The sequence below is a fragment of the Lolium rigidum genome, chromosome 6 (genome assembly GCF_022539505.1).
Source record: "Lolium rigidum isolate FL_2022 chromosome 6, APGP_CSIRO_Lrig_0.1, whole genome shotgun sequence".
Classification (NCBI taxonomy): domain Eukaryota; kingdom Viridiplantae; phylum Streptophyta; class Magnoliopsida; order Poales; family Poaceae; genus Lolium; species Lolium rigidum.
Window position 1 is genome coordinate 108,974,849 of NC_061513.1, and position 18,682 is coordinate 108,993,530.

Below are 18,682 nucleotides of genomic sequence, written 5' to 3' on the forward strand. Positions count from 1 at the left end.
GTTTGGTCAACACATGAAGCATGAAGAATGTGCCACGTGAAAGTCATGTGGTATGGTAAGCCTTGTCAATTATGCTTGATGAACTAACCCATCATATATGTGCCTGTGTGTTGTCTATATGGGTTAGGTATCTTTCCATGGGCATGCATCAAAAGTGAGATCTCATATAGTCCATGAGAGGATGACATTAAGTGGTGATCGTCATCAAGGTTGAGTTTGGCAAGTTCAAGTTGAGAATCTCAAGAGGATCATATGCTTGAAGCTTGCCGTCCATTTGGTGATAATGTACATGCCAAGATGTGCATCAATGAAGCTTTCCCATCATGGTGTATGGGGGAGCATTTGTGAGTCTTCACGAAGCAACAATGATCAAGTGAGGCATTCCGGCTTGAGTGGAGCTTGAAGAGTTATCATCAAGATCAAGCGGGATGCGCAAGACAAAGGTATGGCCTTGCTAGGTTTCCCTTTTACCGGTCTCAAGGTGGTTGTTGGGAGACCGGGTTATAGGATACATAGTCGCACTATCAAGAGGGGCTTCCAGCTGGGTTACTTGATCACATCATCTTAGGAAGCTCAACCCTTTGCATGCTTTGCATTCCATAAATCTTGTTGCTTCTTGGTGTTTCTCTGTGTGAGTTTCTTGAGCTTGTTGCGAGCTTTACAACAAGCCCAAGTTCATCGAAAACGGAATTCGTATGCATCTTCGATTGCGTTTTCAAGCTTGGAGGTTTTACCGGTGTCTCTTTTATAGATAGGTCAAAACATTTATCTTGTGGTTTTTACTCCGTGGGTGGACAATGATGTTTCTATGCATAAAGTTTTAGGGCTTGTTGTTCTGATTCCAACAAGCCCAAGATCATTGCAATCGGAGTCCAGAAGCAAAAGTTATCATGGTTTTTGTAAATCATGTTTTCATGTTTGGCTCAGTGGCACCGGCTGTCTCACTGGCTTGTCCGGCACAGACCGGCTCCCACACCGGTGCCAACCGGACGTTTTCCAGGGGGCTCTCAAGGCCGCCCGGTCCCTGGCCCGGTTTGACCGGCTCTCTGATACGTCCATTTTGCATCACTATTTTATATCATAATTTATTGTTATTCATTGATATCTTTTCATATTTAGAGATGATACTTATGTTATTTCACCTATTTTGCATGTTTCATGACTATTGGAGAATCGCGCACCGGAGTCAGGATTCTGCTGGAAAAGCACCGTCAGAATGCAATATTTCGGAAGATCAACAACTAACGGGAATTATAATGAAAATCCTATTTTTCCAGAAGACGGAGGTAGCCAAAAGGAGGAGCCGAGGAGGGCCACCATGGGCCCCCCTCATAGGCCGGCGCGGGCCCTGCCCTGGCCGCGCCGCCACGTGGGGAGGGGGCCCACAGCCCCCTCTGGCCTCCTCTCCTTCGCGTACTTCTTCGTCCCAAAAACCTAAGCTCCAGAGGATAATCGCGAAGATTCACAGCCGCCTCTGCGGGGCGGAAAACACCAGAGAGAAAAGAGCTCTCCGGCAGGCTGAAATCCGCCAGGGAAATTCCCTCCCGGAGGGGGAAATCGACGCCATTGTCACCGTCATCGAGCTGGACATCATCCCCATCATCATCACCATCATCTTCATCATCATCACCGCCATCTCCACCGCTGCACCTCGTCACTGCTGTAACAATTAGGGTTGGATCTTGATTGTTTGATAGGGGAAACTCTCCCGGTATTGATTTCTACTTGTTATTGATGCTATTGAGTGAAACCATTGAACCAAGGTTTATGTTCAGATTGTTATTCATCATCATATCACCTCTGATCATGTTCCATATGATGTCTCGTGAGTAGTTCGTTTAGTTCTTGAGGACATGGGTGAAGTCTAAATGTTAGTAGTGAAGTATGTTGGTTAGTATTCAATGTTATGATATTTAAGTTGTGGTGTTATTCTTCTAGTGGTGTCATGTGAACGTCGACTACATGATACTTCACCATTTATGGGCCTAGGGGGATACATCTTGTATTCGTTTGCTAATTGCGGGGTTGCCGGAGTGACAGAAACCTGAACTCCCGTTGGTATATCGATGTAGGAGGGATAGCAGGATCTCAGAGTTTAAGGCTGTGGTTAGATTTATCTTAATTACTTTCTTGTAGTTGCGGATGCTTGCAAGGGGTATAATCACAAGTATGTATTAGTCCTAGGAAGGGCGGTGCATTAGCATAGGTTCACCCACACAACACTTATCAAAACAATGAAGATTAATCAGCTATATGAAGCGAAAGCACTAGACTAAATTCCCGTGTGCCCTCAAGAACGTTTGGTCATTATAAGTAAACAAACCGGCTTGTCCTTTGTGCTAAAAATGATTGGGCCACTCGCTGCAATTATTTCTCTCGCACTTTACTTACTTGTATTTTATTCATCTGCTATATCAAAACCCCATAAACACTTGTCTGTGAGCATTTACAGTGAATCCTTCATCGAAACTGCTTGTCAACACCTTCTGCTCCTCGTTGGGTTCGACACTCTTATTTATCGAAAGTACTACGATACACCCCCTGTACTTGTGGGTCATCAAGACTATTTTCTGGCGCCGTTGCCGAGGAGTGAAGCGCTATTGGTAAGTGGAATTGGTAAGGGAAACTTTTACTGTACGTGCTATTTTTATTTTTGCCTGCTGCTATAATTCATTATGGAGAGGTCTTCTCTTGAATTCCTCTTTGGAAAATCTACTACTACTGCAAAGGTAGTGGATGAGGCGCCGAGTGAGAAAGAGGTTCCATACAAAATACCTATGAAAATTATTGAACGTGTTGTGGATAACCGCTATGAAGGGGATGGAACTGTCCATCCTGGAGATCATTTACTGTTTTTACATGAATTATGCGGGTTATTCAAATGTGCAGGTATTGCTATGGATGAAGTTAGAAAGAAACTATTCTCTATATCGCTGTCTGGTAAAGCAGCGCATTGGTATAAATTGCTGAAGAATAGGGATTCTCTTGATTGGGAGGACATTGTGCCTTTATTTTATTCTAAATTCTATGCTCCAAGTGAAATTCACAAAGATCGGAACCGCATATATAATTTTTGTCCTCATGATGGAGAGAGTATTGCCCAAGCATGGGGGAGATTGAAGTCTTTAATGCTCAAATGCCTCATTCATGAGCTTCCTGGTAATATTATAATTGATAATTTCTATGCAAGACTGTCTTTTCAAGATAAGACTTTGGATACTTCTTGTTCTGGATCATTTACACACAACAAAGAAGAGTTTAAAAGGGACCTTCTTGATCGGATCCAGGAGAATACTAAAGGATGGGAGAACGACAAAGATAGAGAGTCAGGTATAAACTATGATTATAAATGCATTGAAGTTTTTATGGATACTGATAAATTTCGTAATATGAGTGCTGCTTATGGTCTTGATTCTCAAGTCGTTGCAAACTTTTATAAAGCTTTTGTCTCTCACTTTGAATTGCCTAGGAAGAATTTTGATAAGTATCATGAACCTTATAAAGATAAAACTGATCCATCTATAAATAAATGTGCTATAATTGAAACTGTTGATCATATTCTTCCTGAAGCTTATATTGAAAAACTCCTTTCCCTGCTAAAATGAAGGAGTACTCTGTTATAACGAGTGCGGTTAATAAAAGTGCAAAGAACCCTATACAACCTGAAGAACAAATAAAGGTTGAACCTGCTATTGCAATAGTTAAAGATCTTGTGACTGAAAATGTAGAAGATGGTCATATTATTTTCTATGAAGATGCTTCTAATATTGTTTCGCATCCTAATAAGTCTAGGGAAGCCAGTGTTCCTATGCTCTCTGTTAGAATTGGTGATCATTGTTATTATGGTTTATGTGACATGGGTGCAAGTGTTAGCGCCATTCCTTATGAGCTTTATACGGAGATCATGCATGAAATTGGTTCTTGTGAACTTGAAGATATTGATGTGGTTATTCGGCTAGCTAATAGAGAAACTATCTCTCCTATTGGTATTGTTCGAGATGTGGAAGTTCTATGTGGTAAGATTAAATACCCCGCTGACTTTTTAGTACTTGGTTCTCGTTGCTAGTAAGTCTTGTCCTATTATTTTTGGTAGACCGATACGTCTCCGACGTATCGATAATTTCTTATGTTCCATGCCACATTATTGATGATATCTACATGTTTTATACACATTATATGTCGTATTTATGCATTTTCCAGGCACTAACCTATTAACGAGATGCCGAAGAGCCGCTTGTCTGTTTTTCGATGTTTTTGGTTTCAGAAATCCTACAAAGCAAATATTCTCGGAATTGGACGAAATCAACGCCCAGGGTCCTATTTTTGCACGAAGCTTCCAGAAGACCGAGGGAGAGTCGAAGTGGGGCCACGAGGTGGCGACACACCAGGGCGGCGCGGCCTAGGCCCTGGCCGCGCCGGCCTGTTGTGTGGGCCCCTCGTGACGCCCCTTTACCTGCCCTTCTGCCTACTTAAAGCCTTCGTCGCGAAACCCCCAGTACCGAGAGCCACGATACGGAAAACCTTACTGAGACGCCGCCGCCGCCAATCCCATCTCGGGGGATTCTGGAGATCACCTCCGGCACCCTTCCGGAGAGGGGAATCATCTCCCGGAGGACTCTTCACCGCCATGGTCGCCTCCGGAGTGATGAGTGAGTAGTTCACCCCTGGACTATGGGTCCATAGCAGTAGCTAGATGGTTGTCTTCTCCTCATGTGCTTCATTGTCGGATCTTGTGAGCTGCCTAACATGATCAAGATCATCTATCCGTAATTCTATATGTTGTGTTTGTCGGGATCCGATGGATAGAGAATACTATGTTATGTTGATTATCAATCTATTACCTATGTGTTGTTTATGATCTTGCATGCTCTCCGTTATTAGTAGAGGCTCTGGCCAAGTTTTTGCTCTTAACTCCAAGAGGGAGTATTTATGCTCGATAGTGGGTTCATGCCTCCATTAAATGCGGGACGATGACGTGAAAGTTCTAAGGTTGTGGATGTGTTGTTGCCACTAGGGATAAAACATTGATGCTATGTCCGAGGATGTAGTTATTGATTACATTACGCACCATACTTAATGCAATTGTCCATTGTTTTGCAACTTAATACTAGAAGGGGTTCGGATGATAACCTCGAAGGTGGACTTTTTAGGCATAGATGCATGCTTGGATAGCGGTCTATGTACTTTGTCGTAATGCCCAATTAAATCTCACAATATTCATCATATCATGTATGTGCATTGTTATGCCCTCTCTATTTGTCAATTGCCTGACTGTAATTTGTTCACCCAACATGCTATTTATCTTATGGGAGAGACACCTCTAGTGAACTGTGGACCCCGATCCATTATTTACATCGAATACAAATCTACTGCTATTGTTCTTTACTGTTTTCTGCAAACAATCATCATCCACACTATACATCTAATCCTTTGTTACAGCAAGCCGGTGAGATTGACAACCTCACTGTTTCGTTGGGGCAAAGTACTTTGGTTGTGTTGTGCAGGCTCCACGTTCACTACAAGAGATGGGGGATTTGTTGACGAAAACCCTGGTGACAAAAATGCATACCGTCATGGATGTGTCCTTATAGGTGACGAATTCATCTTTCGTCAAGCATTTAAGGTAATGGTTGACGGTATGATTTCTCGTCAAGAAAAAATCGTCACCCATTACCCAAGCGGGAAGGGCTTCCATCGTGTCTCGTTAATAGGTGACGAAATCAAAGATCGAGGTGACGAAATATTACTAAGTTACTTTATTAAATGTTATTAGTTTTATATATCATGCGTGACCCACTTGTCGGGAACATATTTAATTAAGTAAAAATTGTGGTTTGGAAGAATCGAACAAGGGCTTCGGCGTGACCGACGCGGAGTCTTACCGCTAAGGTAGATATGGAATTTTGATCCGGATCCGTAAGTAGTCTATTCTACATATTTATTTCAATGGTGTGATCTAGATGTTACGACATAATAATTCCCTTATTAATATTTATGTCGGCCGAGGGTGCCTCGTTTAAGTCGCGCCGCTAGCGGACACGGCCTTTATAGGTGCTCTTGCTAACGGTCGAATCGACTAGGGTTCTCGTCGAGGTGAGAAGAATTCCGTGAAGGCTCCATTGTGGTGGCGGCGAGACGCATCATCGGTGAGTTCTCCCGATTGTTCGTTAGGTCTAGATTTTTTAATCGGTTGTCAAGATCCGTTACGAAGAACGTTGGCATGTTCTTAACTGAATTGAAGGCAATGGATCGAAGTTGGATAACCGATGGCACCAAGAAGTTCACAACAAAGTACATGGCAGGTGTTAGGGATTTCATCAAGTTTGCGCGAGAACACTTGGACAATACGGATGAACCAATCTTGTGCCCTTGCAAGGACTACCTAAATCTGATACGTCGGGATATAAAAACGATCGAGGATCACCGCAATTGTTCGGGTATGTCCATGACGTATACAAGATGGACTAGACATGGGGAAGATTTTAGTGATGACGAAGGGCGGGATAGAAACGATGATGGTGCGTATGATAGTGACAACGATGAAGAGGAAGACAATGGTGATTGTTATGTTGATGATTCGTCTAGTATGATCGATGAACTGCGAAGTCCGGAAATAAAGGTCCCGACCTGCCAAATCTGTATGCTAATCTAATTGAGTCGGCGAAAAAGAACTTTATGAGGGATGCACCTCTTTCACTAGGTTGTCGTTCATCATTAAGCTCCTTCATGTCAAATCATACAGCCGGATAACAAACGGAGGATTTGATCTCTTACTTCAGCTTTTACGTACGGCTTTGCCGGATGTGGACTTTCCCAAATCATATGCTGATGCTAAGAGTGTTCTTTTCGATGTTGGGCTTGGTTATGAGACAATTCATGCATGCAAGTTTGATTGTTCTTTATTTTGGGGAGATCACAAGGACGATACGAACTGCCATGTTTGTGGATTATCAAGATATAGAGACCCTATCTGGAAAAAAGAAAATCCCTCACAAGGTGTTAAGGTACTTTCCTATAATTAAAAGGTTGCGAGAGACTATTTGTTAAAAAGGAAATGTCGACACATACTAGATGGCACAAAGAGAAGAGGGTTGTTGAGCCCAATGTACTGAGGCACCCTGCCGATGGTGAGGCATGGAAGCACTTTGATGGCAAGTTTGATTGGTTTGCTAAAGATCCTCGTAACATAAGACTAGGTTTTGCCACAGACGGCTTCAGTCCTTTTGGAAGTATGAGTAATCCTTACGAGTATGTGGCCTGTTTTTGTGATTCCTTACAACTTCCCACCATGGATGTGCATGGATCAATCGAATTACATGATGGCATTGCTAATCCCTGGAAAGTATTCCCCGGGGAAAGATTTTCATGTATTTATGCAGCCACTGATAAAATATATGATGCAGCTATGGAGTGGTGTGGAGACATTTGATGCATGCACAGAGGAATATTTCCCATTGCATGCTGCGTTTCTTTGGTCTATTCATGATTATCCTGGATATGCCACTATGTCAGGCCGAAGCACAAGAGGATTTCATGCGTGTGTGCATTGCGATGAGAATCCTTGCGCTGAACCTTTGAAAAACAAAATTGGATATATTGGGCATCGGCGATTTCTTGATAAAAATCACCCATACAGGAAAAGCAGACTTTTCAATGGTACAACTGAGACTAGAGATCCACCAAGGAAGTACACACCCAAAGAGGTAGCTGCGAAGGTAGAAATGGTTAAGGATTTTGAACATGGGAAAAATCCAATAAGTAGAAAGCGGAAGCGTGCAACTGTACCCGGTGAACCAACATGGCACCTGAAAGTCAGCTTACATCATCTACCGTACTGGCCAGAACTTAAGATAGCTCACAACTTAGATGTGATGCATATTGAGAAGAACATATGTGACAATATTGTTGGTACACTACTTGAACTTGAGGGCAGGAATAAGGACACTGTTAGTGCTAGAATTGATTTGAAGAAATTCAAAATGTGGAAGAAGTATTGGTTGAAGAAAATTGTGAAGGATGATGATGATGCAACAGTAACTTATGCGAAGCCCCCTGCACCGTGGACGCTTTCGAAGGAACAGAAGAGACATTTGTGTAGGTATTTGGCAAACACTAGGTTCCCGGATGGTTATTGCGCAAGCCGGGGAAGATGTGTGAATATTGATGGTTGTAAGGTTACCGGTATGAAGACGCATGATTGCCACATACTTCTGCAGCGAGTGTTGCCGGCTGGGCTCAAGGGAATTGCATCTAAGGAAATGTATGTGGCTATTGCGAGCTAGGAAGATTTTTTAGGGAGCTGTGTGCCAAAACCACGAAAGTTGATGTGCTGAATCGATTGAAGGTTGAAATTGTTGTGATCCTATGCAAACTTGAGAAGCTCTTCCCCCCAGCTTTTTTTGATGTAATGGTGCACTTAGCTATTCATCTTCCTGAGGAGGCTCTTTCGAGGGGTCCTGTTCATTATGGTTGGATGTATCCAGTTGAGAGAAGATTAGGTTATCTAAAGTCTACGGTCCGTAACAAAGCAAGGCCAGAAGGTTCTATCGCAGAGAGATACATTGTTGATGAGTGTTTGATTTTTTGCTATGGGTTTTGATTTTTTGGAGTTGGTGGCTTGGTGTCCCCATGGTGGACATGTGTCGAACGAGGGGTTTTCGGACGAAAAGAGGGGGAAATCGCCAAAAACTGACCAAACCACCATGGATTTGGGGCATGATTTGGCACCCTTGTGCACATTGTGATATGACACCTTGGTTTCTATGGGTTTTGATTTTTTGGAGTTGGTGGCATGGTGTCCCCATGGTGGACATGTGTCGAACGAGGGGTTTTCGGACGAAAAGAGGGGGAATCGCCAAAAACTGACCAAACCACCATGGATTTGGGGCATGATTTGGCACCCTTGTGCACATTGTGATATGACACCTTGGTTGCTATGGGTATTGATTTTTTGGAGTTGGTGGCATGGTGTCCCCATGGTGGACATGTGTCGAACGAGGGGTTTTCGGACGAAAAGAGGGGGAAATCGCCAAAAACTCACCAAACCACCATGGATTTGGGGCATGATTTGGCACACTTGTGCACATTGTGATATGACACCTTGGTTGCTATGGGTTTTGATTTTTGGAGTTGGTGGCTTGGTGTCCGCATGGTGGACATGTGTCGAACGAGGGGTTTTCGGACGAAAAGAGGGGAAATCGCCAAAAACTGACCAAACCACCATGGATTTGGGGCATGATTTGGCACCCTTGTGCACATTGTGATATGACACCTTTCTTGCTATGGGTTTTGATTTTTTGAAGTTGGTGGCATGGTGTCCCCATGGTGGACATGTGTCGAACGAGGGGTTTTCGGACGAAAAGAGGGGGAAATCGCCAAAAGCTGACCAAACCACCATGGATTTGGGGCATGATTTGGCACCCTTGTGCACATTGTGATATGACACCTTGCTTGCTATGGGTTTTGATTTTTTGGAGTTGGTGGCATGGTGTCCCCATGGTGGACATGTGTCGAACGAGGGGTTTTCGGACGAAAAGAGGGGAAATCGCCAAAAACTCACCAAACCACCATGGATTTGGGGCATGATTTGGCACCCTTGTGTACATTGTGATATGACACCTTATTTGCTATGGGTTTTGATTTTTTGGAGTTGGTGGCTTGGTGTCCCCATGGTGGACATGTGTCGAACGAGGGGTTTTCGGACGAAAAGAGGGGGAAATCGCCAAAAACTCACCAAACCACCATGGATTTGGGGCATGATTTGGCACACTTGTGCACATTGTGATATGACACCTTGGTTGCTATGGGTTTTGATTTTTTGGAGTTGGTGGCATGGTGTCCCCATGGTGGACATGTGTCGAACGAGGGGTTTTCGGACGAAAAGAGGGGGATCGCCAAAAGCCGACCAAACCACCATGGATTTGGGGCATGATTTGGCACACTTGTGCACATTGTGATATGACACCTTGCTTGCTATGAGTTTTGATTTTTGGAGTTGGTGGCTTGGTGTCCCCATGGTGGACATGTGTCGAACGAGGGGTTTTCGGACGAAAAGAGGGGAAATCGCCAAAAACTGACCAAACCACCTTGGATTTGGGGCATTTAACGTCACCACATTACCCTACAACAGAAGTTTCACTTGGAAAAAGGTTTGACAACCTCTTAGTGCAATTAGGTCAACCTAGGTTTCACCAAACACTCAAACTTTCATATAAAATTGAAAATTTGTTGAAATCTTTCCAAACCTTGTGTATTGGCCAATGTGTGGCTAACACTTTCCATGGAAAATAACAAACTAGAAAAAAATTTGGCATAAGGGTGCATCAACATGTGGGTAATGACGCTAGCATGCTATCTTGGCAGTTTGGTTTGAAAATTTTCAAAAATTCATCCCCTAAACTCAAGAAGAGGCTATGTGTGATCACTAATTCGTATTTCAAATATTTTAGAGTTTTTAATACCCATACCGAAAATTCCGTGCCAGCCCATCCGTCATGCGTGGGACCCATGTCAAAGTAATGGGAAAGTGGACTGACTACATGCAGCAATCCACGTTTTCACACCCACGCGTCAGACAGAGGAACCCAAACGGCAGCACCTACTGTATATCCATCGGCCCCATCGTCTCTCCCACCCGCAACTTCTATTCCCCAATCTCTGGCGAAAAACCCTGCTTGCACCTCCACCAGCGCAACACCGACCTCCCCTTCCACCGAAGATCCCGAAGATGAAGCGTGTTCGCGGAGACGAGCCGGAGGCGAGTGCGGTCGTCAACGTCGACAGAGGCGACGGCGAGGGTCCGGTAGTAGTCGACGTCGCGGAGGCGGGATCTTTTTCCGGAACTGGAGCCGCTCATCGCCGCACCGTGACCGTGGAGGGCTCCGCCCAACCGGCCGTGGTCGCCGTCGCTGATGAGGCCACGGGAGACGTCCTCGCTCTCGCGGCACAAGCAGATGACCAGGGCTTCGATCCGAATGACCCGTTCTACCGCCACTCCAGGAAGTACCGCGAGCTATATGGCCCCAGAGAGTGTGACGAGTTCGAAGAGGAGGCCTCCGACAACTGCAGCGAGGTACTCTACTATTCCGATCGATCCCCTGTTTTTCTTGATCTTACTGCATTTCAAACTTAAATTCATCCGAATATGAATCATACCAGAGTGATTATGATTACAAGAATTATATTATAGGTACTATTAATTGATCTGATACATGGATTTTATAATCACCATTTGTCTTAAACTGGTGCTTATTTATACGATGAAACCATAGTGTGTACATCATTTTAATTTGGGGAACAAGTGAATTATCAGTTGCATGTAATTTATGACCATAATTTTTGTTCAATTCCTGCTTATTGACGTCATGAATCCATATTGTTTTATGAATCGAGTACATCTTCGGGGAACAAATGATTGATCCCCGATCCATGAAATTTATAATCACCATTTTCTCTTAAATTGGTGCTTACTTATAATACTTGAAATAATGATTGGACTACCCATGAACAAGTTGTGACAACAGTTTAAATTGGTGGTTATTTATATTAGTGAAGTAATTATGTATGGTTGGATCCGGATCATAAATGTTGATTCTACATGATTAATTCTTAATAATTTTCATACAAAAATATTTAATGCTTCAATTGTATTTCGGTTAATTTCCTTCTCTCACTTCTTCTTTACTTTCAAAATCGCAGGAAGACTCTGAGGACGTTGACAGCGACAAGGAGGACCGGGACCGGATTAGCCGCTTCGTTCTGAAGAAGCTGAAGACTGGCCAGATCCCTTTCCGTCGTAACGGAAAGCCACATTGCCCATTCTGCGGCAGGGTTTTCCCGAACGATCTCGTGTGTCTGATCCAGCACGCGACGGGAGTTGGAAAAGGTAGCAAGCGAAGCACAATCCTGCTAGCAAGGCGAAGCACGCTGCCTTTGGCAAGTTCCTCGGGGACTACGTCGGGACTCGGCCTCATCCCGCTCGTCGGTCCAGCTGTTGGCCCTCATGTTCTCCACTAAATTTAGTTTCGTTTAGTTGTTCCCCTGGAGGTTCATGGTTAAACTATGTCATGTTTCAAAGACTATGTTCTACTTTTGTTATTTGGAACCCGGGCAATCATACCCGATTGTTTAACTTCCAGCCTAGTGGGCTTGTTCTGTTTTTCCCAAGGCCCAGGGAAGTACATATTAATTTGCAAAAAATGAACAATTAAAATCGGTGAAAATTGAACTGGCGAGTAGAAAAAATGCAGGACCAAATAGTCAATCGTAAAGTTTACCCCCTACATAATCCCACTATACAATCCCTTCACACAAGAGCGGCCGGGGTAGCGATATGACATAAACACACAATGGGCACACACAAATTGTAGACTAAAACAATCATATCATATGATAAAGATTATATCATAGGATATCAATCGAAACTTCAATACCACCACGGCCGCCCTGGTTGAAAAGAATGAGAACAACATTCCCAGATTCAAAGTTATACTCCTTAGTAAACTCCGACCAGCGAGAATCGAACTTCATCCTTCCATCGGTAGTAGTGTAGTATGCACCCCGAGGGTGGTAGCCATAGTCATCAACAAAAAAACATGCCTCCCCGCTTTCGGAGATATTCAAGGACCTAACAACTTCCTTCGGTATACGCTGAATAATAAAAATTAAATTATATATGGGAAGGATATAAAGGATAACTAAGATTACATAAAGAAAAGGAGAATTATACCGAGTCCATTGCCCTTCAAATCAGTATTCGTCAAGGTGTGCACAAAAACAACACCAAGACCAAGACCACGCTCACGGAGAAGTTGTTCCTTCTTCAATGTTTGAGCAAGTAGTAAGCATAACACCTTTAGTGTGGACAACTCGAGTTGGAATTTCTGCATACAAATTTAAAATTAATAAAAGAATAAAAAAGAGGAGATATAACATCGGTTATATTAAAAAAATGGGCAACACATGGTAAAAGATAAAACAGAATTACCATCGACACGATGCTTTTCAGTGCCATCGGGACCTACTCGCAAAAATCCCAAACGAGTTCAGGAGCACTATCAAACCCAAACATGATACGAGTCACCAACTTTCGGGTCGTAGTCATGAAGAAATTTTTGGTATCCAGTACCAAAAACACGTGTCTTCGAACTGCCTTTCTTAACATGAAATTTGTACTTCACTTCATCCGATGTAACGACAAAAAAGATATTACCAACAAGGTTGTTGAACTGCCTCCTCACAAAACAAGGCACAGTCTGAAAAAACAGTAGAACAAAAATGCAGAAAATAAGGATATAGTCTAGAATCTGTCAACAAAAAAAGATACATTCTAAAAAAGGATATATACCATAAAGTCATCAAATCTGCTTCCAAGATAACAACGAAATGAACTGAGAGTCTCCCGCCTCTGCTGACAATGATTGCCCATCGAACCACAAATAACACAGTTCATCATGTGTATATTTAGCAATTACCAAAGCTAGTAAAAAATACAGGTAGGTAGGGCATATTCATAGAAATCTATCCATAGATCTGAAACCATACACACATATATCCATAGATCTGAACAAACAAGATTATTCAAAGGACAAAAAGGATTTTCAACAAACAGAGAAAAAGGAGGTGAGGTGAAGTAGTGACATGTAAAAACATATTTTCCTACCTCTCAAAACAAACGAAAATCTTCAGAGAGAAAAGAGTTTTTCAGCACAAAAGAGAGAGAAAGAAGATGAAGGAGACTTGCTTCACCGCATGAACAAGGGAGGGCGATAAGGCAAAACCAACCAGGGGCATTATAAATACAATAAGTAGTAGTAACTCGCCTACAACCGCTATTTAATGAGGCTGTGGGGTAGATGGTGGTTGCTATCCTGTAAGTTCAAAAGTCAAACACAAAGTATCTCATGCAAAAATGGAGCCCACTGCTATTATGTAAACTCTGTCAATAAGTTCACAATGGCAAAACATCAGCACACTGAAAAATACATTGAATCATAAAGTTGCACTTCAAAATTATTTAAAACCATATGATTTACAACTTCAAATGTACAACAAAATGTTGACTACATGCCTTTGTTCGGACTATAGGTTAGGTCAGAACAATTATGGCATGTTAGTCATTTTTTCAACATACATAAAAAACAAATGCTCATTTGTGGACGAAGTGCACAATTATACCAAAGTAGGCATCACTTCAACACATCAAACTACACCAAACCTCATGAAAAATTTAAATTTGAATTTTCCACATGAATGTCACAACATTTACTCAGTCCCACTAGTTACTCGATGATTTTACATTGAATTTAGCATTTATTATGAGTTTTACTCGTTTTCGTCATTTTTTAATAAAAAAATCAACAAACACCTAAAATTGTCGGAAAAATCTGAAACTCCTTAGGCACACATACCTACCCTTCATGACCACTCACAAAAATTTGCAGCTCAATCTGAGTATTTGAAGTGCAGCTTGCTTGAAAAAGAGCCCTTCACCGACATGATCGATGTGGGTCCACACATGGATCGACCCAACCAACATGAGGTTTCACAACTGTTTTCAGACAAAATCTCACATGTGTGAACAATAAAATGTATATGGGATGTGTTCTCACATATACCTCACATGCAAAAGGTTTTACAACTTCCGGGTCGACGATTCGACCGTTATGCCGAAAATGCCCTCACTTGTGTAAATTCACATCAAACTGCACCAAACCTCATGAAAAATGTAAATTTGAATTTTCCACATGAATGTCACAACATTTACTCGGTCCCACTAGTTACCGATGATTTTACATTGAATTTAGCATTTATTATGAGTTTTACTCGTTTTCTGTCATTTTTTAATTAAAATATACATGTACAGCTTCCATTTTCGAGTAATATTTTTTATTTCACGGCAAAAACTTGTTCCCTCCAAATTGTAGTACGCCGGCTGCCAAAACGCCCAAATTTTTTGTTCCCTCCACTCCTCCCGCGCACCCCACCTATCAAATATTTCGCCCTCCCTTATATACGTCGTGCCTCTACCCCATGATTTACGAGCATCTTAACTACCCACCACCCGACCTCATCCTCTCGTGCTCACCCCGATCCAGTGTCTTCGCCGGACGTTCATCCATCTCGCATCTATCTCCCCGGCCGGTGGTCGCCATGGCCGGCAGTCGTCGAAACGTCGGGGGAAGGAAAATCGCACACACACGCCGAAGAAGGCGCCCGGCTCGAAGAAATGCCAAGGTAAATCTGTCGGTGATCGGCTTGTTGTTGTGTTTTTCGGATGGTTAGATCGAGAGATCGGTTTTACATGTCTACCACGCCCGTTTGACCTATATCTAGATCTTGCATATTTGATAGATCCAATCCCGACATCATACGTATAGGGTTTATCGTTTTTATTGCAGAGACAATCATGCCGTGCTATACAATCTTTGCCATCCCGTCGTCGTACAATCTTTTGCATAGACAATTGTTTGCCGAAACACTTAACCGAACTAATTCTAGCCATTGCCGAAAACAGCCCGACGAGCTACGGTGAACAACGACATTGCTTCAGACTTTTATTCCTCAGTTTCAGAGGGAAGCAGAGTTTGATCTAGAACAATTGTTTGTTGTTTTCTATGGAACTAGTTAGTTTGCACGTGCAATGCACGTCTTAACAATGTAATGAAGTTTTTTAATCATGTACTTTGTTTCATCAGTCTATTTATTTCCACAATTTTTGTTTATCTATGTCTTTCAAAAGTCAAAAATCAAATTTCAGCACATATCCGAACTTCTATCAAGCACAAATCTGAACTTCTATCAGCACATATCCGAACTTCTATCAGCACATATCTGAACTTCTATCGGCATAGGACTCGAACTACCGATACCTCATTATGTGTCAATTATTTGTTACGAGTAGATATCTAAAAGCACATGATGTCCCTTAGCCCGGCATATGCCCCTCTTATGTTTTGTTCGCCGACATCATACGTAGACTCTTATGTTTTCAATCATTTGTCGTTGCACAATATTTTGCAAAAACAATTATTTGTTGTTTTCTATGGAATTGGCCCCCTCTTATGTTTTGTTCACGCTCCGCTCTTCCGATTATTTCAGCGGAGACACAAAACCCCGTCAAGCCGGCATATGAGCTTGCCAAGGAGAAACAAATGCAAGAAAATGTAGTACGCATGGAAAAAAATTCGCTGAAAGATATGGACCTGCCCACAAATTTCAGAAAGATTTCTCTGGTTTTGCACGTACATTAGTGTATGGTGGGGTACAAATAGGAACTAGTAACAATCTAAAGGACACAGATCGCGAAGAGATGGAGGTCGAAGAGGACCCTTCGTATGAACCGAATCCAGAAAAGATAGCTACCGCCGATGATGATCTTCATTCGGATGAGGATCAGCGCACTCGTCGGCAAAACTTCAGCTCGAGTCCGTGGAACTATGTCCGAACTATGATAGGAAATATGTACATGCTAAATGTTTCCTACTAATGTAGCCTCTACTTTGCTTGCAGATAGTTGCTTCTTCCGCAATAGTTGCACGTAAGAAGCGATCCATACCCGAAGTTGCACCATCCAACATTGCAACAAGATCAATGGCAACAACCGAACTCGAAGCCGGGTCATCCGATGAGCCGACGGCCACTGCTGGTCTGAACACTGAAGGAGCACCCTCACCTAACCAGATCATGACATCTGGAGGCAGCACCTCATCTCCTGAGGACAATCAAATTGTAAACTTTGAGCGGCAAGGTATGAAAATTTGTAAAACTAAACACTGTACCGCATATTTTCATATAAAAGAGAATCATTTCATATATCTTCTTTCAGAGACATTGACAACATCCGGCGGTAGTAAGAGAAAGAGAGGTGGACGCAGACGTACCATGGGCCATGGACTACATGAGTACACAAGAAGACACGGTGGCAATAAGATGCCAATTGAATTCACTGCTGGTGTCAGGAGACCCAAGGATTATGTCCAAGTCAGCAAAGCTGAGCAATGAGGTTGGTATTCACATCCGTGAAAAAATGCTGCTTGCAACACACTCGGACACAAGTACAAGAAAGATGAAACTCTCAAACATGTCATTCCTCATGCTATAAGTACGATAGCGGTGAGTCCCGTACAATCTTGGTTTAACCTAATTAGTATGCTACATGATCAACTATCTAAGAATCTACCTGATTAATGCATCACTATTTTGAAGGGAAAGTTTAATATGGACAAAAATGATGAGGTGGCTCAAGATGTGTGCACCGATATGCTCGCAAGTTAGTATTCGGCAGTTCCGATATAGGCTTAAAAAGGAGTATTGGCCGAAAATTAAAAATCTCACACTCGGAGCAAGCATATCTCAAGAAGCCGGATCATGTAGAAGAGAAAAGCTGGAAAGAACTGGTGAAAAGATGGTTTGATGAGAAGTACCGGTACATAAACGTTATTCCTTTCAATAACGAGCTCACCGAATTCTTACATTTCTCCGATCCGGATAAATAAAATGCATGTACTCGAACATAGGGACTGTGTGTAATAAATGGAAAGAACGAGAGAAGTCGTGAAACGAGTTCCATACCACCGGATCTCGAAGCTATGTTGCTCATCGGGAACATCTAGTAAGTGTTCTAAATTTCCCAATACAGTTCATACTTCGTCATACACGGTGTACAATGGTAATGTGCATTCTACATTTTTTCAAGCGTAAGGCTAGCAACAGGAAGAAGAAACCTCTCCAATTGAATTTTTTAGAATCACACACACTAACAAGGATAACATTATGAGTGTCTGAAGCACAAAGTGCATATGTAAGAAATATTTCTTATTAGCACAATATAATATAATCCAGTTTTGTATGTTGTCCATGCAATGATTGTAATCTTTATGCAGGATCAAATGGTGGCAAAAAAAGCGGCGCCACGCAATGAAGATGAACCTGATTTGACCGATTTGCAAATTGTTCAGCCTAGTTCCGAGCGAGAAAAGCCCATCCACCACCTCGCAACGAGCACATTCCTACCAAGATTGGGCGTCGCAACAAGTTCCGGAAGTCTTCCGTCTCGGCTACACGCATCCGAGAGCTACAACAAAGACCGGCGGATCAAGAGCGAGAACTCCATACGAGCAGCTGAAACCGTTGACGTCGAAACCCCCCGGCGGGCGGAGACGGGCAACACAAGTAGAGCCGGGAACAACTAGGGCTGCGGCTGGCCCCGGTCCCTCGGAGCGACGGCCCGCAAAGCCTCCCGGTCACACGTCCGATGCTATCGCAAGGGTGTGCCACCCGACCTATACCTGTTCAGGAAGGTGTGGATGATGCCTCGCTTAGTTTCTGCATGGCATACACGTAAACATTAAATACGAGCCTCGATCGGCTCTCAGGTTATCATGTGAATCGGCTCAAAGAGCCGATCCACCCATGATTCGTACAAGGTGTCCGAATATATGGTGGTCCTGCTTGATCAAGATAAAGCTAATAAGATCTACGACGATTTAGGGTTTTCACCGCATAATCGGATCATCCTACTCACGATTGGGCCTCGCGCTCGCGCACGGTGACCGTAAGCCGATCCTAGACAGGGCCTAAAAACTAACACGAGGTTGATCCCCGGAACATCCTTTCTAGGGCTAGCAAACGTCACCCTACACGCCGCTGGATCCTCCAACCCTTTGTAGGGCCTAACTATTGC